General features: G+C 40.5%; 1 protein-coding gene and 1 long non-coding RNA gene across 13 annotated transcripts in view; both read right to left on the bottom strand.

The window, feature by feature from the left end:
- Positions 1-26162, bottom strand: part of LOC132383416 (ephrin type-A receptor 7-like) — a 693221-nt gene that overhangs the window by 437460 nt on the left and 229599 nt on the right. The window lies entirely within an intron of this gene.
- On the bottom strand, positions 2169-9057 carry LOC132383418 (uncharacterized). The gene is made up of 3 exons (XR_009508679.1): positions 8992-9057; positions 3260-3328; positions 2169-2467 (listed from the first exon to the last, which is right to left on the bottom strand). It is a non-coding gene; the product is annotated as an uncharacterized LOC132383418 (long non-coding RNA).

The following is a 26162-nucleotide window of genomic DNA, read 5'->3' as shown; positions in this document are numbered from 1 at the left end:
GTATAGCTAGGATACCTAAGACTTTTGTACAGTACTGTAAGTACCATAAAAATTATCTTTTTTGCAGCAGCAGTGAACTATATGGCAAGCATGACAGACAGTAAGTTAATATAACATCTCCAGCTCTGGAAGGAAGGTCAGAGTTTAATTTTCACCAACTATGCCTGCCAGATATGAACTGCTTTACGCTCAGGTTCCATCAAATTCTTAGGCAGTCCTTAGGGATCGAGAGTGGCTTGCTTCAGCTCTAATTCTGGGGTTCCAAAAATGGCTGAAAAAAAAGTGTAAGAGTCGCAGTTTCTGCCACTTGTAGGGCAGATGTCTGATTGGTTAGGCAGGTGGGCGACTGCGCACTGCCTCTTATTGTTTCTGCTAAGTGTCCACTGTGGAGAACTCAAGGAGTTCAGTGCCTTGCCGTATGTTCAATGGCAGAATCCCAGATCGTCATGTTACTGCAGGCTCTTCACCGGAGCAGATTACCAGAAGAAATTACACACACAAAATGCTGGAGGAACTCAACAGGTCAGGCAGCATCTCTGGAAATTAATAACAGTCAATATTTCGGGACAAGACTTTTCAGGACTGAAAAGGAAGGGGGAAGATGCCAGAATAAAAAGGTGGGGTAAGCGGAAGGAGGCTAGCTGGAAGGTGATAGGTAAAGCCAAGACGGTAGGAAAGGTAAGGAACTGGAGAGGAAGGAATCTGCAAGGAGAGAGGGTATCTGCTAGGAGACCATAGGAGAATGGGAAGGAAAAGAGGACCTTGGGGGAGGTGATATTTTGGTGAGAAGAGTTAAGTGGCCAGAAGGGGGAATAGAAGATGAACGGAGGTGGAGGGAAAATTTTTACTGGAAGGAGAAAACAATATTCATGCCATCAGGTTGGAGGCCACCCAGACTGAATACAAGGTGTTGTTTCTCTACTGGGGGTGGCCTCATTGAAGCATAAAAGGAGGCCATGGACCAAAATGTCAGAACAACAATGGGAATTGGAATCAAAATGGTTGGCCACTGGGAATTTCCATTTTTAGTGGAAGGAGAGGAGGCACTCGACGAAGCAGTCCCCCCAATTTCTGACTGTTCTCACCAATGTAGAAGAGGCTGTATTGGGAGCACTGGAAACAATAAATTACCCCAGCATATTCACAGGTGAAATGTTGCCTCACCTGGAAGGACTGTTCACGAGTTCCAAATGGTAATGAGGGAGGAGGTGAATGGGCAAATGTAGCACTTTGGCCACTTGCAGGGATAGGTTCCTGGAGGGAAGTTAGTGGGGAGGGATGAATAGACAAAGGAATCACAAAGGGAGAGAGATTGGCGGGAGGTATGGTTATGATTGGTGGCAGGATCACTTTGGAGATGGCAGAGGTTGTGGAGAATGATGTGTTGGGTGCTGAGAATCATGAGGTGGTAGGTAAGGACAAGAGGAACTCGATCCCTGTTAAGATGGTGGGGAGATAGGGTGAGCATGGATATTCAGGAAATGGCGGAGTTGCAGGTGAGGGTAGGATCAATGGTGGACGAAGGGTAACTCTGAAGGAGGAGGACATATCTGATGTCCTGGAAAGGAAAACAGCATCCTGGGAGCAAAAATTTAACTGCCTTGGCATGATTGTCATGTTGACATCTTCAGATGCTTTACTGAGAAAATGCAACAACCTTGAGACTGTCGCCCACTCAAAGTGAAGGTGGGATGCCTTGCGAGACCAGCAGAAGAAGCACACCATGTCATAACTACACAACACTCCGAACCCTGTCTGGCACTTCCTCTCTCCACCTCTGGGACCACCAAGGTTCTCACAGAGACCTCAATCACCTCAGACATAACAGAACCGGAATCACTAAATCTCAAGGAACTGCCTACGAAAGAGTCTATGACTCCAAACCGCCTAGCATGTTGAGGATCAATACTGACTTGAAGATCCTGAGTGTTGCACATTTTGATCTTCACACACTGGTGGTGGTGAGTATTTTATTGATGTTCCATTGGCTGAGACTTGGCTCCTGAGATAAGAAAAGGAGTTTACAATTTCCCCAGATCTTCCACAGTAGATCTGGAGATTCTCAAAACATCAGGCAGCAACATGTTCACCAAAGCTTTGGATTCAGTGAGGGAGTCATTGGCAATTTGAAGCTATTTCTGTGTGTGCACATATAATTAAGTGACTGAAGCTGGCTCAGTCTTGGTTCTGTGCTGAAAGCACCACAACTTCCCAATTTGTCCTGCGATTGTTTCAGGTCACGGAGTAACAAATGGAGAATGATAATGAGGACCAGGGAAATATAAATTTGCGAAAAAAGGAATTCTCCATAGCACCTTCCTGTTGATGGAGTCGTAAACTTGTGTGAGGATGACGAGGACCACTGCAGCATGTGGTAAGCTATACCTTTTGCCTCGAGTTGCCTTGTTCATTCTGAGCTTGTAGGGGTTGAATTCACCTTGCAGTGAGGATCAGTGCGATGAAAGTCCTGAAAGGTACAGGAAGAATCTTTGAAGATGGTCAACATGACACTTTCCCTGAGCAGTCATGGCATACTTTCTTCCAAAATGAAAGAAGCAGGTTCCGCATATTCCAAAATATTCTGCATGGAATTTAAACTGGAGGTGGCAGTGTGGACTTAAGAAGGAGATTTTTGAAGAAGAAGAGCTATCTTAAATTTAATTGGATTTGATTGTGTGACTATGGTAGGATGAAGGTTATTCCATGCCTTAATTGTGCGTGGGAAGAATGAATTGCTGTATACATCTGACTTGGTAGTTGGTATTTCAAATTGAAATGAGTGCCCTCGTCTGCTCCTAATAGGTTTGGGTTTGGTGTGGGATCGGTAGTCTATGTCAAGTTGACCATTTAACAGTTTGTAAAAGCAGGTCAGACGGTGTGCTTCATGTCTACCTTGGAGAGTTCCACTTCAATGAATTCAAAAGTTGGGTAACACTCTCTTCTCTCTCATAGGGATTTGTGACAAATTGGGCTGCCTGTCTTGGGACTTGTTTGATGAAAGTAGTGTTTTTGTTTGTATATGGATCCCATGCAACAACAGCATATTCCAGATGTGGCCTAACAAGGGTGAGGTATAACTTTTCCTTGACAGAAGTTGAACAATGGTCATGCATATGCATATTTCTGCCACGTTGTATTAACTCAGCTAGAATTTTTCCTGGTCCAGTGGCCTTACTTTTTCACAGAAATCTCAGCTTTTACAACTGCCTGCTGACTGAAGGTGAACGGAATGTGTTGAGATAAAATCAAGGACACTCACACAAATTGCTCAATTAAGGAAGCCATTGAGTGTATCTCTGTCCTTGTTCAGCTGTCCTCCAATTCTTGCCTAATAACAGAAGAGGAACATGAGTCATTCAGGACCTAGATTGTTTTGATGGTTCAGGTGGTTGTCATGATCGCTGGTGAGTTGTTGAATAGAAACACAGAAACACAGGAAACCTAGAGCACAATACAAGCCCTTCGGCCCACTAAGCTGTGCCGTACACGTCCTCGCCTTAGAAATTACCTAGGGTTACCCATAGCCAATGTTCCCTCTAATTTTTAGTAGTCAGTGTGCGCAAAAATCCTACGTTGTGCAATTTTTTTTTCCTGTGACAAAAGTATGTGCACTCTGAAAGCACACATGGCACAGTTTATGTAGATTTACATAAATTTGATGTAAAACTGCACAGAATAGCAACAAAATAAAATACATATTTAAGTCACTCAGTTATTTTTTCTCTCCTGTCTTCGGCATTTACCCATTCTATGTAAACTCTATCTAGACTAATAGAACTTCCATCCAATTGATAGCTTTTGATTCTCATTAACATATCCAAATGACATTCACCTAAACAGCTTCTCAGCTTGTTTTTGAGTTGATTCATTAGGCTAAAACTTTGCTCACAGTCTGCACTAGACGAAAGAAAGGTTCCCCCAATGTCCATCAACTGCGCAAGGTCGCAAAACTGTTAATTTCAAAGTACAAATGCCACCATTTGAGCAAAATTTGAAATCAGTTTGGATTTAGTTTTTTCTTGCACAGAAAATTTGAAAACAATAAACTGTCTAACTATTACAGTATTTTCAGCTAGAATATTAGACATGATATTTTAGACATTTTAGACTTTGATCTCCTCTGGGTTTGATCGTTTTCACTCTTGCTCACCTGCACTCAACCTTAACATGCGTAAGCACTCATGTAACGGGTAACGATGGGTTCTGTTGCTTGAGCTTTTGTACACCATCCAAATGCGATGTACTTGCCAAATGACGCTTCAAAAAGTCAAGTTTCCAAATATCATCCCACTTCTTTCCACTAGCAAATTCTCCAGCAATTTTCGCATCACGACAATACAATCAGATAACTCCAGTTTCCGAATCATACATAAATATTTCTCATCGCTGAAAGTTCATGACCTCATGAGCTTTTGGTGTAGTGTTTTCTATTATTTTGTTAAGCCATTCAACTTTAAACAAATTTGCTGTTTTTTTGTGCTTCACACCCTTCATTTCTTTTGAATTCGGCATAGTGAATCAATATTCTTTTCAATTAAAACTTAGTAAGCTATCAACAGGATTTGAAACAGATCTTTGTAAACTTTACGATATGAACACTGTCGGCCAAAGATGGCTGCTGCCGTGATGCAACTGTACAAACTGGAACAGGAAATGTGAGGTGACGTAAATTAGTGACGTGCATTGTGGTATTTGAAAAACCAACTAACTAGTTAACAGGAACATTTAGCTAAAAGACTATTTTAGAGAGTACAGAGGAGATTTACTAGAATGCTACCTGGGTTTCAGCACCTAAGTTACAGGGAAAGATTGAACAAGTTAGGCCTTTATTTTTTGGAGCGTAGAAGGTTGAGGGGGGATTTGATAGAGGTATTTAAAATTATGGGGATAGATAGAGTTGACGTGGATAGGCTTTTTCCATTGAGAGTAAGGGAGATTCAAACAAGAGGACGAGTTGAGAGTTAGGGGGCAAAAGTTTAAGGGGAACACGAGGGGGAATTTCTTTACTCAGAGAGTTGCAGCTGTGTGGAACAAGATTCCAGCTGAAGTGGTAGAGGCAGGTTCGGTATTGTCATTTAAAGTAAAATTGGACAGGTATATGGACAGGAAAGGAATGGAGGGTTATGGGCTGAGTGCGGGTCAGTGGGATTAGGTGAGAGTAAGCGCTCGGCACGGACTAGAAGGGCCGAGATGGCCTGTTTCCGTGCTGTAATTGTTATATGGTTATATTTTCAATAAATGTGATTATTAATTACTACATTATTTTAGGTAACTAACCCTTTGTGCGCACATTAATCTCCTTTGTGCGCTGGTTGAAAAACGTGTTCGCGCACGCACACGTGCACAGCTGAGAGGGAACATAGCCCATAGCCCTCTATTTTTCTGAGCTCCATGGTACCTGTCCTGGTGTCTCTAAAAAGATCCTTTTGTATCTGCCTCCACTGCCACCACCGGTAATCCATCCCACGCACTCACCACTCTCTGCGTAAAAAAACTTACCGCTGACATTTCCTCTCTACCTACTTCCAAGCACCTTAAACTATGCCCTCGCATGCTAGCCATTTCAGCCCTGGGAAAAAGACTCTGACTATCCACACGATCAATGCCCCTCATCATCTTATACTCCTCTATCAGGTCACCTCTCATCCTCCGTTGCTCCAAGGAGAAAAGGCTGAGTTCACTCAACATATCCTCATAAGAAATGCTCTCCAATCCAGACAACATCCTTGTAAATCTCCTCTGCACTCTTTCTATGGTTTCCACACCCTTCCCATAGTGAGGCAACCAGAACTGAGCACAGTACTCCAAGTGGAGTCTGACCATGGTCCTATATAGCTGCAACATTAACTCTCGGCTCCTAAACTCAATCCTACGATTGATGAATGCCAATGCACTGTATGCTTTCTCAACCATGGAGTTAACCTGCATAGCAGCTTTGTGAGTCCTATGGACTCAGACACCAAGATCCCTCTGATCCTCCACATTGCCAAGAGTCTTACCATTAATACTATATTCTCCCATCATATTTGACCTACCAAAATGACCCACTTCACCCTTATCTGGGCTGAATGATCTGCAACTTCTCAGCCCAGTTTTGCATCCTATCAATGTCCCACTGTAACCTCTGATAGCCCTCCACACTATCCACAACACCCTCAATCTTTGTGTCATCAGCAAATTTACTAACTTATCCTACCACTTCATCATCAAGGTCATTTATAAAAATCACTAAGAGTAGGGATCCCAGAACAGATCCCTGAGGCACACTGTTGGTGACCGACCTCCATGCAGAATATGACCCGTCTACAACCACTCTTTGCCTTCTGTGGGTAAGCCAGTTCGGGAACCACAAAGCAACGTCCCCTTGGATCTCATGCCTCCTTACTTTCTCAATAAGCCTTGCATGGGGTACCTTGTCAAATGCCTTGCTGAAATCCATATACACTACATCTACTGCTCTACCTTCATCAATGTGTCACATCCTCAAAAAATTCAATCAGGTTCGTAAGGCACAACCTGCCTTTCACAAAACCATGCTGACTATTCCTAATCATATTATGCCTCTCCAAATGTTCATAAATCTTGCCTCTCAGGATCTTCTCCAACAACTTACCAACCACTGAAGTAAGACTCATTGGTCTATAATTTCCTGGGTTATCTCTACTCCCTTTCTTGAATAAGGGAACGACATTCACAACCTTCCAATCCTCCAGAACCTCTCTCATCCTCATTGATGATGCAAAGATCATCACCAGAGGCTCAGCAATCTCCTCCCTTGCCTCCCACAGTAGCCTGGGGTACATCTCGTTGGGTCCCGGTGACTTATCCAACTTGATGCTTTCCCAAAGCTCCATCACATCCTCTTCCTTACTATCTGCATACTCAATTTTTTAAGTCCACTGTAAGTCATCCCTACAATCACCAAGATCCTTTTCTGTAGTGAATACTGAGGCAAAGTACTCATTAAGTACTTCTGCTATCTCCTCTGGTTCCATTCACACTTTTCCACTGTCACTGTTGGTTAGTCCTATTCACTCATATCTTATCCTCTTGCTCTTCACATACTTGTAGAATGCCTTGGGCTTTTCTTTAATCCTGTCCACCACGGCCTTCTCATGGCCCCTTCTGGCTCTCCTAATTTCTTTTTTAAATTCCCTCCTGCTAGCCTTATAATGTTCTAGATCTCTATCATGAACTAGTTTTTTGAACTTTTTGTAAGCTCTTCTTTTCTTCTTGACTAGATTTACAACAGCCTTTGTACACCACAGTTCCTGTACCCTACAATCTTTCCCCTGTCTCATTGGAATGTACCTATGCAGAACTCCACGCAAATATCCCCTGAACATTTACCACATTTCTTCCGTATATTTCCCTGAGAACCTCTGTTTCCAATTTATGCTTCCAAGTTTCTGCCTGATAGCTTCATATCTTCCCTTACTCCAACTAAACACTTTCCCAACTTGTCTGTTCCTATTCCTCTCTAATGCTATGGTAAAGTAGATAGAATTGTGATCACTATCTCAAAATGCTCTCCCACTGAGAGATCTGACATCTAACCAGGTTTGTATACAAATATCAGATCAAATACAGCCTTTCCTCTTGCAGGCTTACTACATATTGTGTCAAGAAACCTTCTTGAACACACGTAACAAATCCCACCCCATCTAAACCCCTTGCTCTAGGGAGATGCTGATCAATATTTGGGAAATTAAAAGCTCCCACCACACCAACCCTGTCATTATTACCCCTTTCTAAAATCTGTCTCCCTATCTGTTCCTTGATGTCCCTGTTACTATTGGGTGATCTATAAAAAACACCCAGTAGTGTTATTGGCCCCTTCCTGTTTCTAACTTCTACACACAGAGACTCCATAGAAAATCCTTCCATGTCTTCCTCCTTTTCTGCAGCCATGACACGATCTCTGATCAACAGTGCCACGCCCCCACCTTTTTTGCTTCCTTCCCTGTCCTTTATGAAACATCTAAAGCCTGGCACTCAAAGTAACCATTCCTGCCCCTGAACCATCCAAGTCTCTGTAATGGCCACAACATCATAGCTCCAAGTACTGATCCACACTCCAAGCTCATCCGCTTTATTCATAATACTCCTTGCATTAAAATAGACACATCTCAAACTATCAGTCTGAGCGCATCTCTTCTGTATCACCTGCCTATCCTCCCTCTCACACTGTCTCCAAGCTTTCTCTATTTGTGAGCCATCTGCCTCTTCCTCCTCTCTTCAGTTTGGTTCCCAACCCCCAGCAATCCTTGTGTAAACTCTCCTCAATAGTCTTAGCAAACCTCCCCGCCAGGATATTGATCCCCCTGGGATTCAAGTGCAACCTGTCCTTTTTCTACAGGTCACGCCTGCCCCCAAAGAGGACCCAATGAACCAGAAATCTGAATCCCTGCCCCCTGCTCCAATCCTCAGCCATGCATTTATCCTCCACCTTACTCTATTCCTCTATTCACTGTCACGTGGCACAGGGAATAATCCTGAGATGACTACCTTTGTGGTCCTGCTTCAAAACTTCCTTCCTAACTCCCTGTACTCTGTTTTCAGGGCCTCCTCCCTTTTCTTGCCTATGTCATTGGTATCAACATGTAAGATGACCTCTGGCTGTTCTCCTTCCTACTTCAGGATATCGTGACGTGATCAGAAACACTCCAGACCCTGGAACCTGGGAGGCAAACTACCATCTGTGCTTCTTTCTTGCATCCACAGAATCGCCTGTCTGTCCCCTTAACTATGGAGTCCCCTATCACTGATGCCATCCTCTTCCTTTCGCTATCCTTATGAGTGATTGCCTACTCTGGTCTTTATTGCTATTCATATATTTGTAAATCTGTTTGTTTCCAGCCCTTGAAGCATAATTGTTTTTCAGTCCAAGATCTCCTTGCACTCCAGTTCAAATGTAACTTCGCTGAAGAGTGTTATATAACCATCATTGACAGGCACGTAGCATTGAGTTATAAAACCAAGATCACAAACCTCTGTGCTGTACGACTGAATGTCCTTAGATGGTGCCAAGGACCTTGCTGTGGAGAAACATTTCTCCCATTCTGTACATTAAAGCAATTTCACTCGGCGGAAACAAAAGCAAGCTGTCTTATGCTTTCTGCATGGATGACTCACAGACAAATTGGAAAGAAAAGGAAGCTAGAATTCTCCGGAAAGTCTGATCTCTCCATTCCAGATATTTCTCAGGTTTCACTTTTGACAAGTTTAAATTAGCTATCATCAATAAGAGTCACTTTACTTTTATGTGACAAGACAAAAATGAACCAATACATTGGTTGTAAAGTGCTTCCGGTGCAAAGCACTGTACAGCTATTATTGTCAGTACAATTGAAACAATTCTACTAATATAGGATAAAGCCAAAAGGTCTTCTAACAGGCCCCCTGGGCAACTGAAGGCATGTGACTTCAGCACTCACTATTATTGTATTTCTTCTGAAGGCCCACAGTGCGGGAACATAATTAATGTTGATAATTATTGAAGATTTCACTAGAACTTTGTGCTGTAGTTAAAGGGATTTAATTTCTGACATCCAGTTAACATGAAGAGTTGAGCCTCATATTGTGCAATGTTAATAAGGTACAAACTGAGACAGCCTGAATAATGCAGGACTTACTGTCATGAGTATCTCTTAAAGAATTAGGAACAAAGGCCCATGGGGGCACCCTGAATATGGAATTTTCAATTAGATAGATAGATACTTTATTCATCCCCAAGGGGAAATTCAACATTTTTCCAGTGTCCCAACACTTATTGTAGCAAAACTAATTACATACAGTATTTAGTGTATTAATGAGGCAAAATTAACACAAAATATAACTCTCATCTTGTTTAAACATATAAACTCTAGCTAAGGTTGCATCAACTACGGGTAGTGTTTTGTGGTTCGGACTTTAAACAGAAAGAAACAAAGTAGAGTTTACTGTCATCTGCAGAAGTATGTGTATGCACTTGCTGTATTGGCACAGGCACGCAGCATTAAGAAGAATAACAAGTTAAGCATAAATTAAAAATCTTTAACCAAGAAAGAAAAACAAAGTCCAAAGTGACTGTAAAACTCTAGTGATTAAGCAACACACACAAAATGCTGGAGGAACTCAGCAGGTCAGGCAGCATCAAAGAAAATGAATAAATAGACAACATTTCAGGCTGAGAGCCTTCATCGGGACAAGCGACCAATTTTCTAGCGATTAAGGTTGTGCCAGTTCTTTCAGGAACCAATAGTTGAAGGGAAGGAGCTGTTCTTGAACAGCTACTTCTCTTGCTTGAGTTAAAAATGGAGAATGCTAGAAATACTAATCAGATCAGGCAGTATATTTGCAAAGAAACAGAGGGAACATTTCATATAAAGCGCTCACAATCAGAACAAGAGGGAGAAATGGAAAACAAGCTTGTTTTACAGCAGAAGAGTGAAGAGAGCAAAGGGAAGGTTTGCAGAATTGAATGGCACATGGCCCATGAAGCTACAGATCTCGGGAAGAGTCATAGGGAACCTTTGGCCCACTTAGTACATGCTACTTAAACTGCCTACTCCCACTGGCCTACACTAGAACCATAGCCTCCATTCCCCTAACATCCACGTACTCATCCAACTATCCTTAAACCTTAAAATAGAAATTATGCTGGCTGCTTATTCCACACACTCATGATCCTCTGAGTGAAGAAGGTTCTCATGTTCTCACCTTAAATTTCTCAACTTTCACCCGTAACCCATGGCCTCTGGTTGTAGTTCCACCCAATATTAGTGGAAAATACCTGCTATACCCCTCGTAGTTTTATATACTTCTACCAAATCTCCTCCCAATCTTCTACATTCCAATGAATACAGTCCTAACCTATGCAATCTTTCCTTACAACTCAGGCCCTCTGGAGCTGGGAGCATCCTTGTAAATTTTCCAATCTTGTTTACAACTTTTCTGTAGGTAGGTGACCAAAACTGCACACAATACTCCCAATTAGGCCTCAACGTCTTATACAACTTCAGCGTAACATCTCATTTCCTGTACTCATTGATTTATGAAGGCCAATGTGCCAAAAGATTTCTTTATGAGCTTATCTACCTGTGACGCTAATTTTGATGAATTATGTACCTGTATTCCCAGATCCTTTGTTCAACCATGCTCCTCTGTGCCCTACTGTTCAGTGTGTAAGACCTACCCATGTTAGTCCTTTCGAAGTGCAAAACCTCGCACTTGTCTGGATTAAATTTCATCTGCCATTTTTTAGATAATTTTTTCAGCTGATGCAGACTGCTCTGCAAGCCATGATAGCCTTCCTCACTGTCCACTATACCCCTACTCTTGGTGTCATCTGCAAATCTGCAGATCCAGTTGACCACATTATCATCCAGATCATTGATATAGATGACAAAAAAAAAAGAACTGAGCACCAATCCCTGAAGCACACCACTAGTCACAGGCCTCCAGTAAGAGATACAACCCTCTGCTACCACTCTTTGGCTTCTCATACAAAGCCAATGTCTAGTCCAGTTTACTACCTCATCTTGAATGCTGAGCAACTGAAACTTTTTGATCAGCCTCCCACACGGGTCCTTGTCAAACACCTTGCTGAAGTCCATGTACACAGCATCCATTGTCTTGCCTTCATCAACATTCTTGGTAACTTACTGAAAAAACTCTATAAGATTGGTTAGACATGACCTACCATGAACAAAACCATGTTAACTATCCTTAATCAGTCCATGTCTATCCTTCAATCAATAGGCATCCATTAGTCTCGTGAGACCATGGATGTGTTCCTAGGAAGTTTTCCAGGGTGTAGGTCTGGGCAGGGTTGTATGGGAGACCAGCAGTTGCCCATGCTGCAAGCCTTCCCCTCTCCATCCCACCGATGTTGTCCAAGGGAAGGGCACTAGGATCCAAGCAGCTTGGCACTGGTGCCGTCGCAGAGCAATGTGCTGTTAAGTGCCTTGCTCAAGGACACAACACGCTGCCTCAGCTGAGGCTCGAACCAGCGACCTTCAGATTACTAGTCTGATGCCTTATCCACTAGGCCACACGCCGACACAATCTATCCTAATACTTATATATACAGTCCCTTAGAATACCTTCTAATAACTTTCCCACAACTGATGTCAGACTCAATGGCCTATAATTTACTGGTTTATGTTTAGAGCCTTTTTTAAACAACAGAACAACATTGGCTATCCTTCAATCCTCTGGTACCTTTCCTGTGGTTAAGTATGTTTTAAATATCTCTGCTAGAAACCCAACAATTTATGCACTTGCTTCCTATAGGATCCAAGGGAACACTTTGTCAGACCCTGGGGATTTCTCCACCCTGATTTGCCTCAGGGTAGCAAACACCTCCTCCTCTGTACAAGGTCCATGCTGTTGATGCCATTTTGCCTCACTTCTATATACTCAATATCCATCTCCTGAGTAAATACAGATGCAAAGAATGCATTTAAGATCTCCCACATCTTTTTTAGCTCCACACATGGACTACCTTTCTGGTCTTCCAGAGAACCAATTTTGTCCCTAGCAATCCTTTTGCTCTTAACATATCTGTGGGATCCCTTTGGATTCTCCTTTCTGTTGTTTGCTAAGACAGTTTCAAGCCTTCTTTTAGCCTTCAGAATTTCTTTCTTAACTGGTCTCTTGCATTTCTTGTACACCATAAGCACTTAATTTGGTCCTACTTGCCTATACCTGCTACGTACCTCCTTTTCTCTCTTACCCAGGTCCTCAATATCTCTTGAAAACTGGTCTTTCCTAACCTGTTGTCTTTGCCTTTTATTCTGACAGGCACATACAAGCTCTGTACTCTCAAAATTTCATTTTGAAGGCCTCCCGCTCTCCAAGTACACCTTTGCCAGAGAGCAGCCTGTCCCAATCCACATTTGCCGTTTCTGATACCATCAACGTTGGTCTTTCTCCAATTTAGAATCTCAACTCACAGGCCAGACCTATCTTCATACTTACTATGAAACTAATGGCATTGTAGTCACTGGATGCTAAGTTTTCCCCTGAACAAACTTCTGTCACCTGCCCTGTCTCCTTCCCTAATAACAGATCCAGTATTGCACACTTTGTCATTGGGGCTTTTACGTTCCGATTAAGGAAACTTTTCTGAACACGTTTGAAAAACTCTTTCCCATCTTGTCCTTTTACAAAATGGGATTCCCAGTCAATATGTGGAAATCTAAAATCAGCTACTATAACAACCTTATGTTTCTTGCAACAGCCTGCGATCTTTTTACAAATGTGTTCCTCTATATCCCTAGGACTATTGGGTGGTCTATAATATAGCCCCGTTATCATGATCATACCTTTCTTATTTCTCACTTCCATCCATAGCACCTCACTAGTTGAGTTCTCCAGTATATCCTGATGGAGCACTGCCGTGACGTTTTCCCTGTCTAGTAATGTCACCCCTCTTCCTTTAATCCCTCCCACTTTGTCACAACTAAAGCAATAGAACCCTGCAATATTGAGCTCCCAGTCCTGCACCTCCTGCAACCATGTCTCACTAATGGCTACAATGTCATAATTCCAGTTGTTGATCCATACCCTGAGCTTATCTGCCTTTCCTACGATACTTCTTGCCTTGAAATATATACAAATCAGGACACCAGTCACACCATGCTTAACTGTTTGATTTCTAATTTCGTCTGACATCTTACCATCATCTGCCTCCACTAACTGTTTTGGCACTCTGGTCCCCATCACCCCGAAAGTATAGTTTAAACCCCACCGTGCAGCATTTATAAACCTTCCTACTAGGAAATTAGTCCTCCACCAGTTCAGGTACAAACCATCCCTTCTGTACAGGTCCCACTTTCCCTGGAAGAGAGCTCAATGATCCAAAAATCTTATGCCCTCCTCCCTATACCACTCCTTAGCCATGTGTTCTGACCTCACTAACATGCAGCATGGGTAGCAATCCTGGGATCACAACCCCAGAGGTCCTGCCCTTTAACAGAGAACCTAACTCCCTGAACTTCCTATGCAGAACCTTGTCACTCATCCTATCTATGTCATTGGTACCTACATGGACCATGAATTCTGGCTGTTCACATTCCCACTTTTCTTTGATTTCTCTGACTGAAGCCTTTCTTCATTGAAACCTTGAAGAGCTAAAACCTCAAGATCAGCACTCTGACCTGATCAGTTTAGACAACGGCTGCTGTGATGATGGAGGTTTAACTAGGCATACACATGTCATGTGGTAGCGCAATGGCACATAAAATTTAAAACATTTTTACATATTACATGTAATTAATTATTTAAACAAAAAAGAACACTTAATATGTTTGCAAGATTATTCAAATATCATTAAAATGTTGAATACAACAATCCGGTCGAGTTCCTGCCTTTCAGTTTAAAATAGCTGGAGTGGCTGTTTCCTAAATAGTTTGCAGTTAATAATTAAGGAGCTAGTTGCATGCAGTAAATTTTGTTAAGAAGTTTGAATGTTGATGCTTTGCTAATGAAAATCAGCTTGCTACAATACAAAAGAAGAATTTGTGAATTTCAACTAAACTGCTTTAAAATCAATATTTCTGGGGAAGCAAACTGTAAACAAGCTGCACATTCTTTAGAGGCGATTTGTGATTTAGAATAGGATCAATGATAACAAGTGCCAATTATTATGAATCCCCACAAGCACCAGAAATACTGCAGATGATGGAAATCCAAGACTAAAACCCAAAATGCTGGAGGAGCTCAGGAGCTCATGCAGCTTCTATGGAAATAAATAAATGAATCTCCACAGCTGTGTCAGAAGTTTCAAAGGTGCAAACCTTCAAGCCCAATTTTTGCCAACCAGTGCATATTTCAACCAGGCCAACAGGTAATTTAATTGAACAAGATGGAATATAGGAACTGAATGAGCTAAATCTCTAATGATTGAATCTAGACATTTTGGACAGAATAAGAGACATCTCCCACCAAAGGTCACTGTAAGCAATAAACTAAACAGGTCTTGGAAAAAAACTTTGGTTTAGATCCCAAAAGAAATAAGTCAATCATACAAGACGTTGCACAATTTGGTGTGAATTGGACAGTTATCCTAAGGTTAGAAACATGAAAATGTTTCTGTGACTGCTGCTTTTCACAACAATTGCTTGGAGCTTTGCAGTACAATTGATCCCTGTGGTGGCCTATCAAAGATGATTCACTGTGTTGCTGAATAAAAGACGTAAGCATGAAATGGTAATTGTGCTTAATTGAATTTTTGAACTGAAGTTTTTATTACTGTAAAATGTGGTCCACATTTAGTCTTCAGAGCTGTCAGAGGTGATGATATTAGATATTCAGAGAATCAATAGATATATTGTAGAGCAGGAAAGTGGCATTGAGATAAAATATCAGCCATCGTTTGGCTGAATTATGAAGCAGGCGTGAGTGATTAAATATAAACACGGAACTTTGCAGATGCAGGAAATCTAAAGCAACAGGCACAAATGCTAGAAGAACTCAGCAGGTCAGGCAGCCGTTATGGAAATGAATAATCAGTTAACGTTTCGGTCTGAGATCCTTCTTCAAGACTGAAATGGAAGGAGGAAGATATCAGAAACAGTTAAATAACCCATTCCTGTTTCTGTTTCCCCCCATCCTTATCAACCAATATTCAGATGTGAACTTGGTTTTCAATCTTTGTAACACTGGCCATTAGCCTAAGTCTGACATCAAACTTAACTAAGATCATGCAGCCATCAATATATCTTCACTGGGTGGGCCTCAGGCCCTGCTCCTTTTTTGAAAGGGTTTAGGCACAGTGTTCAATTAATTTTGCTTTGGAGTGAGGAATACTCCTACCATTTTTGTCTTTATGAAGACTCACTACACAGAAAATTAAATTTCAAGTTGCTTAGTAGATCTATGATACAATAGAATTCTGGGAAGACTCTTGCGAAGTCCCAAACATTCATGAACTTATTAGAGAAAAGATGGACAATTGTTCAACTTTTGGACGTCTATCAACAAAGCATAGGGAGTTTGCGTGCATGGGAAAACATCACTGCTTTCAGAGTCTTCAGCCTCTAACTTCATAAGAGGTGGAAATGGATAAGGCCAGCCAACAGGGCTCTGGTGAAGCTGTACAGTATATACAATGGATTACAAAAGCATGAATGAACTCCAACTATACCATCGACCTTAGAGGATGATGAAGATGGGAGGTCACTGATGGCCTATGTTCCAATGGGAGTTAGGGACCCGAGCAAGTTTCTAAACCTATGTAGAGTGCTCTGCAGCAGAGCTGAAATGGTGAGGAGGAGCTGACAATATGAGTACGTGCAGCCCCTGCAAATGAATGCAAAGTGCTCTAACCTGCACTCATTGTATAAAGGCAATACTGAACATATGAGCCTAGACTAATTGTAACTACTGAGACTCAGCTATAGAACAAACAGACACACTTCACCGTGAGTTTCTAACAACCGTCTTGTTAAACAGAAGCAATAACGAGCCAGTGCTAATGGATTAGGTGAATGTTTTGGTCTATTAGCAATTGCCCTCCATTAATTAATGCTTCTTTGAATGATTACATTAAGAAAGAGTCATCAAGAGTATCTCCCTGTACTTAAAACATACATACTAGTCATCAATTAATTTGCATCTAAATTATTTACTGAACATCAGTTACTTTCTTATTCAATCTTCAGAAGAGTGCAATCTTCATCCAGCAATGACTAAGAATGCTACTAGAACATAAATAAAGCTGATTAAGCTCATTTATTCTGGGGCACTAGACAAGGCTGTACTCTTAGTCCATTATTATTTGATATTGCTTTAGAACCCTTGGCAATTGCTATCAGAGAATCACAGAATATTCTTGGCATTAATCGTGGGACAGATATACATAAGTTATCATTATATGCAGATGATTTATTATTATTTATTTCTAATCCTAAGAAATCCATTCCTGCAGTTTTATCATTGTTGGCTCAATTTAGTGATTTTTCCAGGTATAAATTAAATCTTAATAAAAGTGAATTGTTTCCTTTATATAGACAGGTTCCAATTTATGGAAATTTACTTCTTAAATTAGTTAATGACTCTTTTATTTACTTAGGGATTACAATCACAAAAACTATAAAGACTTATTTAAGGTTATTTTTTTTACCATTAATCAATCAGATTAAATGTTTGTTTACTAAGTGGTCACCACTATCTTTATCTCTGATAGGTCGGATTAATGCTATTAAGATGGTTATTTTACCGAAGTTTTTATATATATTTCAAGCGGTACCAATTTTTATTCTGAAATCTTTTTTTGCTAATGTTGATTCAAAAATTTCCTCATATATATGGCAGAATAAAAATCCTAGGTTAGGTAAAATATATTTACAGAAGGCAAGGAAGGAAGGTGGATTGGCATTCATTGCCTAATTTTAGATTTTATTATTGGGCAGTTAATATCCGATATTTGATATGTTGGTTAAGGGATTGGGATATATCTTTTAGCCCTCATTGGGTGAACCTGGAAATTAAATCTGTACAAGGATTTTCATTGGGTTCTATTTTAGGGACTTCTCTTCCCTTTGCTCTTTCTAAATTGCTGAAACGAATTGACAACCCGATAGTTAAACATACTTTACGTATATGGTTTCAATTTTGGAAATTTTTTGGGTTGACTCAGTTTGTTTTAAATATTCCTATTGTATCCAATTGTGTTTTTTTATCCTTCTATTATAGACCAAGCTTATTCAGCTTGGAAGACTAAAGGATTACTACGATATTCCGATTTATTTTTGGATAATTGTTTTATGTCTTTTGAGAAATTATCTAATAAATATAATTTGCCTAGATTTCATTTTTTTAGATATTTACAGATTAGGAATTTCTTAAATACTGTACTTCCTACTTTTCCAAATTTTGTGTCTTCAGGTATTTTGGAGAATTTGTTTGAACTAAGCCCTTTTCAGAAAGGGCTAATATCAAAACTTTACAATATAATTATGAAGATACGTTCAGAATCCTTTTATAAGACTATGAATGATTGGGAAAGAGAACTTAACCTTACTATCCCTATTGAGAATTGGGATAAAATTCTTCAATTAGTTAATATATCATCTATATGTGCTAAACATTCACTAATACAATTTAAAGTTGTGCACAGGGCTCATATGTCCAAGGATAAATTGGCTCATTTTTACTCCTATATAAATCCTATTTGTGATAGATATCAGTCTGAGATAGCGTCTTTAACCCATATGTTCTGGTCGTGTCCACTTTTGAAAAAATATTGGAAAGATATTTTTGATATTATCTCTGCGGTATTGAACATTGATTTACAACCTCATCCTATTACTGCAATTTTTGATTTACCAATGATGGACTCACTCCATTTATCCTCTTCCGCTTGTCGAATGATTGCATTTCTTACACTAATGGCTAGAAGATCTATTTTGTTGAACTGGAAGGAAATTAATCCTCCTACTGTATTTCATTGGTTTTCTCAAACTATGTTATGTCTAAATTTAGAAAAAATTAGAAGTGGTGTATTTGATACTTCTATTAAATTTGAAAAGATATGGAGACCATTTATTCAATATTTTCATATGATGTAATATGACCCTGTTCCAGGCCTATTTGATTTTCCAGTTTCGATTTTATAAATGTTGAGAAAATCGGAGTTGACGACACTGATGATTTTGTATTTTTGTGAGATATTATAAACAGCCCTTTTTTTTTCTCTTTCCATTTTTTCTTTTTTTTTTCCTTTTTTCTTTTTTGTTTTTTCCTTATTAGTTACTAGATGATTAGATTAGGTCTTTTTTTTGCATAATTTTTTTTCTCTTTTTTTCTTTTTACTGTTTTTTTTATCATATATTATGATATACCTAGGTTTGCCTTGTTTATTTGTATACTGTATTGTCTATGATTTGGGAATATCCCATTTATACTGTAAACATTGCTTATATATTCTTTCATGTTCAGTTGAAATGTGTATGTTTGTAATCCCATTATCTATGTATCAATTTTATTTAGTTGATATTAATAACAATAATAAAAAGATTGAAAAAGAGAAAGAGGTGAAAGCTGATTAAGCAGATCATTAGACCTTTAGGATTCACAGAACAGAGGGTCACAATCCATTGTCATGTACCTCACTCAACAATTACCCTTTGCCCTGATGGCCAGCTTCCAAAATAAACTCAACCCTGGAAACATGGAGATTCAAAGGTATCATTAAATCAAAAGACTAAACTTTCAAAATTGAATCCATCTCCCTACCTTCGCCCACCCAAGGTTGGAGCTGCTGGTGTGTTATCAGGATGGAGACAGACTAAAACTGATCTCCCTTCTACAGCCACCAGCTGCCTCACCATTTTCGCCAGCATTTTTCTCACTTCCCTTCCATAACCACCGAGCCATGGTCGCGTAGCAGTGAGCGCAACGCTATTACAGCTTGGGAATTGGTTTGGAGTTCAATCCTGACGTCCCTTGTAAGGAGTTTTCATATCCTCCCTGCGGAATGTGTGGGTTTCCTCCAGGTGCTCTGGTTCCCCCTCCACAGTTCACGACGTTGCGATCAGTAGGTTAATTGTCCCATGACTAGGCCAGCGGTGCAGCTCGAATGGCTGGAAGGGCTTATTCCGAGCTTTAGCTCTAAATTAAAAATAAGTAATAAATTTAAGCCCTCTCCAAATCCAGCTTGTGTTTGTCATAGGGTCAGAGAGAGATACAGCTTGGAAGCATGCTCTTTGACCATGTAGTATGCATTATCTTCCAACCACCCGTTTCATACCAAAGGTGTTGGTCTGATTCTATGACAAGCCAGAGAATAAGATCAGCATGGACTGAATGGGCTGAAGGACCTATTTGTCTGTTGTTAAGCTCTTCTATTCTTTTGATTTAATAATATCACATATACCAAGATACAGTGAAAAGCTTGACTTGCATGCTGTTCATAGAGATCAAATCATTACACAGTGCATTGAGATAGACTAAGATGAAATAATAACAATGAAGCTAAAATAAAACATCTTGATAAGGTAGGTTTTGAATTCAACTTATCAACAAGAAGTTTGTTGAAGAGGCTGATAACAGTGGGATATAAGCTGTCATTGATCCTGGTGACACCAACCCCACAAACTTTATTCTCCTCACATTCTCTTCAACTACACCCTGATTCTACCACCCCCCTGGTACACGTTGGGGAAATTTTACGGTGACAATTAATCCACCAAACCACGAGTCTTTAGGATGTAGGAGGGAACTGGAGTACCTGTAGGAAATCCACTTGGTCACAAATTCTGTGCAGACCGTGCCCAAGATCAGGACTGAACCCAGATCTCTCGAGTTGTGAGGTAGGAGCTTCAGTGACTGTACCACTGTGCTGCCATTGTCTATCAGAACCCATTTGACCAACTGTAGCATGTCCATAATCCGACTAAACTACCGACTCATCCCTACCTGATTTCTATGTTAGCTCATATGGATAATAGCTGTTGCTGCTCAAGTAACAGTGTTCCCCTTTTACATTTGCAGCCTTCATTTACTTGAACTGCTACAAAACACATGCTGTTGGTATGCACAGTGCAGCAAAAGCTGAACATTACAAGACAAAATTGTCCAATATAACAATACTACCCAATACTGGAAACTTTAGAGAATACTCAAATAGGATTTACTAGGGGACATGTCTTATGAAGATAGACTGAGTGAGTTAGGGCTTTAGTCTCTAGAGCCAAGGAGAATGAAAGGTGACTTGTTGGAGGTGTACAAGATGATAAGAGACAGAGATCAAGTGGATAAGCCAGAGGCTTTTTTCCCTAAGTGGAAATGGCTAATACAAGAGGGCATAATTTTCTGGGTGATTGGCAAAACCATAGGGAGGATATCAGAGATAAGATATGCAGAGAGTGGTGGGTATACGGGATGCCCTGCCGGGGTTGGCAGTAGAGCAGCTACATTAGGGGCAATTAAAAAACTCTTTGATTGGCACGAATGATAAACAAAAATGGAGCGCTATGCAAAAGGAAGGTTTGGATTGATCCCAAGAGTAGATAAAAAGATCATCACAACATTGTGATTCCGAAGTCCTGCACTGTGCTGCAATGTTCTATGCCCTATTGCGAGTAAGAAAAATATAGCAGGTCTGGCTCGATGGGTGATATTGAATAGGATTGGACAACTTCAGCTGGGGGTTTCTGATGTGTACCGGCATACTCAGCCCATGGAACTCTGTGGACACTCAAAGCCTCAAACAGGCACTGGGCTTGTGTACGGCTTAGCATCTACCATTGCCATCCCAGGTAAAGAATAATTCTGCTCACTTAAACAGGCTTTTGTTCAGAACACTGTACAAAGTGAGTCACTGAATCAACAGCAGAACTTCACAGCAATAACAACAGCGACTTTGGAAAAGATTAATTTGAAGTTCAGAACTGTGAAATACACGTCAGTCCTGCAGAAATCACAGACTGTACCGTCCTTTTATCTCATTCATTTGTAGCAAAGAAGTTAAGATAAGGAGCTTGACTGCGTAGGGGCTCCCTCCATTCCTGAGAAGTGTCTTAAGGATGCTTTCTCTGCAAATCTGAACTCTATTTTCCATAGTAACCCATATCATATCAGTCTAATTCCTTAATTTTATTGAATAATCTGCTGTCCATAATGGAATATATATTGGATCTAGTCATTAATCCATAACACAAAACCTCTCATTATTATTAACCCAAAAAATACTTTTAAAATTTCTGGGAGAATTTATGGAAAGTCAAATTTCCATAAGTCAGGTGATTCATAACCTAGAGAATACTTTTTACTCGAACTATTCCTAGGCCGTCTCTAGAGTGGGTTACATGATCAGAACAACATTGTGGGCTGAAGGGCCTGTAATAACCATATAACCATATAACAATTACAGCAAGGAACAGGCCATGTCGGCCCTTCTAGTCTGTGCTGAACGCTTACCCTCACCTAGTCCCACCGATCTGCATTCAGCCCATAACCCTCCATTCCTTTCCTGTCCATATACCTATCCAATTTTACTTCAAATGACAATATCGAACCTGCCTCTACCACTTCTACTGGAAGCTCGTTCCACACAACTACCACTCTGTGAGTAAAGAAGTTCCCCCTCGTGTTACCCCTAAACTTTTGCCCCCTAACTCTCAACTCATGTCGTCTTGTTTGAATCTCCCCTACCCTCAATGGAAAAGCCTATCCATGTAATGTAATGTAGATTTCTATGTTCTATGATGTGCCATTTCTTTATGTGGAAGGCCCTTTAATCTACAGATATACAGGAACATCGGACATGCATTGATAGTCAGTTGTTCATGTCCCGCAGCTGTTTTTCCAGAAGTACTTGTCAGCAATGGTAAGGATCAGTGGGTGTTTTATGGAGAAAGGTATCTTCAGGGTATAAAATACTGCAGATGCCGCAAATCTGAAATAAAATGAGGAAAAGATAGATATACTCAAGAGGTGAGGCAGCATCTATGGAGGGGGAGATGTTCAGAGTTGACCATGTTCAGCACAAGGTCCTTGCTTGATTATGCCTGTAATTTAGTGAAAAGGAAAAACATTGCAAGAAATGCAAATTTAAAATAATGGGAATATGTTGGAATAATGTTTTAAAGCTTCTGGAAGGGATCATTAAATTGTAATAATCTGCCAAAGGTGTTCCAACATAATTTTGTCAATGGTACCCTGAATGGGGAGTGAGCAACAGAGAAACATGAATCGAGAGGGAGGAGAGGGCAGCAGGGGGCAGGACCAAAGGTGGTAGGTGAGTGTCAGAGGAGGAGGCAAGGCTAGAATTGGGGCAGCTAGGGCAAGAGGAGAGAAGAAACCAGCGATCCACATGGTAAGGTGTAATAGACATACCTGGAAGCAGCCACCTTGGCAAAAGCATGTATATAAGTTTTGTGATACTTGTTTTGCATGTCAGTAAGTACTTCTCAGCATTGGATATACAGTAAAAGAGGGATCATTCGGCCAACTGGGTTTATACCAGCACAATGAGCCTCCTCCGATCCTTATAGATTTCAATCAATGCGACCTGATGATCCCTTCTCCCCCGTGAGTATATCTTGAGGGAGAAGGGATCATATCTTGCCTCCCCTTGTACACCTGTGGAAAAGAGTGCAGTTGACGTTTCCAGCCGAGACCCTTCAGCAGGACCCTTCAATATCCTGCTTCAGAGTCTCGGCCCAAAATCTCGACTGTACTCTTTTCCATAGCTGCTGCCTGGCCTGCTGAGTTCCTCCAGCATTTTGTGTGTGTTGCCTAGGATTGCCAGCATCTGCAGATTTTTTCCTGTCAGAAATCAACGTCTTTAGGATGAAGCATGAAATCAAAGAACCTGAAGGAAACCCACACATCATTAAGGAGTCCTATCAGCCAGGATGTCCTCTCTTGTTATTACTACCATCAGGGGGGAGGTACAGAAGCCTGAAGACACACACTGAATGTTTTAAGAACAGCTTCTTCTCCTCTGCCATCAGATTTCTAAGTGGACATGAACATTACCTCACTATTTTAGCTTTAATTTTGCATTACTTATTCAAAAAATAATATATATGGTACATAAACTTAATGTCGATTTATGCTGTCTCAGAACAACCAATTGCATGACGTATGTCATGAAATAAATCTAATTTTGATTCAGTCATAGGACATATGTTCAAACTTCCCCAAGGAAGCACCTGAGGTCAGGATTGAACCTTCAATATTGGAGGTGTAAGTCTGCTACACTTCCTGCTGCTCCCCCCGTCTCTCTCTGTCCACTATGTCCCCACCCCACCTCAACAAATGGAAACAAGCTCTCTGTATTCACACCATCAAAAATCTTTATAACTTTTGAAATCTTGATTAAGTTAGCATTCCACCAAAATGAGAGTCAATCTGATTACCCATTCTTGATGTCCGCACCTGATACCATGCCAAGAAAGTCAAGTGTGGTTTCCTCCTGACTGAGATAGATCACAATCCATACTGCTCATCCACAAAATAAATATGAATAAAATACTGGTGAAAAATATGGGATTAAATTTCAGTGAACAACATCAGTAAAGCATAATTCTAAACTTAGAATATTGTTAATACTACATATATTGTTAACATATACAGCAGACTGTATATACTTACCTTCTGAAACCAATACTTGTTCAATTACACATGACTTGATAAAGGTTTGCTTAAAAATGAACCAAGTTCCCATACGTTGTGCTGTTTTGCGCTGACAGCAAGATTTGCATTAGGAATAATTCAAATGTCATGAGGTCAAAGAAAAATCCTTTGGCAAATGGTCTCACGTTGTTTCAAAATGGAGCTGTAAAATGTCAACAGCTTGGTGAGAAGGCAAAGAGGTGAAGAGAACCGCTTTGAGTTTAATTTGAGTTTAACCCTCCAAATGACTGTAAAAAGAAATCAAAATATATAATTTAAACTGGCCACTACCATGTTAGCTCTGGCTGAATTATTTAGAACACATACTTTTATTCCCTGCCACTTTATATAACTTCTGAGAATTACAAAAGTATCCTTTAGTTTATGATGAATTATGGTGAATAGGGGAGTAAAACCCATATTTTTCAGCCAGCATTCCCTGAGCAAATGCCCTTACTAACTCCTTGATGATAGTGAGGCAACAATGATATCAGGAGGAAAGGAATATGCTGCCTTTGTATTTGGGCTCGTGCTAGGCTCAAACAGTAGCATTTCTTCATCTCAGTCAGATAGAAATTGGGTCAAGGCCCAGTAGAATGTATGTGTGCCCAGCCCCGATTGACAGAATATTGCAGCACAAAGGGTGAACCACCCTGGGGAGGGAGGTTGAACCAGAACTCCCCATTACCTTTCTCACTGGTGTGAGAGAGTGGCTCTGAGATATAAAGAACACTACTGCTGTCCCAGCAGGGTTTAATTAACATCAACATGAGCTGGAGGTATCCCGCCAAGAAAACAAAAGCTGCTTATTCCCTCTAGCATTCACTTATCACACTCTGCTGATTGCCCTTGAACTGTGTGGCCCACTACATCAGGAGGCTAGAGTTATAGGCCAGGCTCAGTAACAGATTTCCTTCGCTGAAGGTGAGTGAGCCACATGGATCACTCCAACAATCACTGAGACTATTTCATTTTTCATGGCTGCAATGGAGGATTTGATTTCCAATCCCTGGATCATTAGATCAGGGCCTCTGTTACATGGACGCTGTGCCATACCCTATCGTAATTACACATACCACCACATTAACAAACTTGGTAATCATCTCCCTGGACGAGGGAGTGGAATTGTTATTTGTCTTTTATTTCCCATAAAGTTTAACTTTGCTTACTTGTAGTTTTACATAATTACCCACATACATGTAAATGCTCCGTGAATTTTCCAGCAATTATGGTAGAGATGCTTCTGTATTTTTCTCAAAGTTTCTTAATTTTATATAGCAGGCGTTATACCATTATAACCTAACTATTTTTTAGGTTAATTGTTATCAGTGGAATTTTTGTTTATCCGTAGTCTGAGTGTGAAACGGCCATGACTGCCTTCTTCTTTTCATTGTTCCCTTGGCACTCTTTTGCTTGTCCCTTCCCCTTTTCCCAACCATGCTCCCCTCTCTCTGCTCCCCTTCCCACAATAGAGGCTCATATCAGAACCTGGTTTATCTTCACTCACATATGTCATGAAATTTGTTTTTTTTTGTGGCAGCAGTACAGTGCAATACATAAAATTACTGCAGAGTACTATACAAAAGTCTTGGGCACCCCAGATAAGACTTTTGCACAGTACCATATCTGATTTTGATGTTTCCAGTCTTCCATGGGATTAACTGCAAGCATTGATTTTCTCCTCCACTGAGGGTGTGATATACGCTTAGAAATTCAATTGCAAAATGCTGTTTTCTGTTATTATACAAACAAGTATATATTTTTCATTGAATCATTCCGTAATCTGCTGTGTTGGAGGTTATTACAAACAAAAAGCTCATGATGTGGGGCTGGATAAAAGTAGTTGTGGCTGGGCTGCAGATTGGAATCTCGTGCATGACATGGACAAGAATGTTCAGCACTCATTGGGTCAGCTCTGTGTTCATTTCCAGATTGATTTGAAACGTTTGGGAAGCCTGCCCAAGAACAGAAGCCACTCTTTGACACTCCAATTCACTGATGGAAAGCAACAAGGAGAACATCAAGAGGACTTCATCCTCAAAGATATTCAG

This window comes from Hypanus sabinus, chromosome 30, assembly GCF_030144855.1.
Source record: "Hypanus sabinus isolate sHypSab1 chromosome 30, sHypSab1.hap1, whole genome shotgun sequence".
Classification (NCBI taxonomy): Eukaryota; Metazoa; Chordata; class Chondrichthyes; order Myliobatiformes; family Dasyatidae; genus Hypanus; species Hypanus sabinus.
This window is presented reverse-complemented; position numbering and strand designations above follow the sequence as displayed.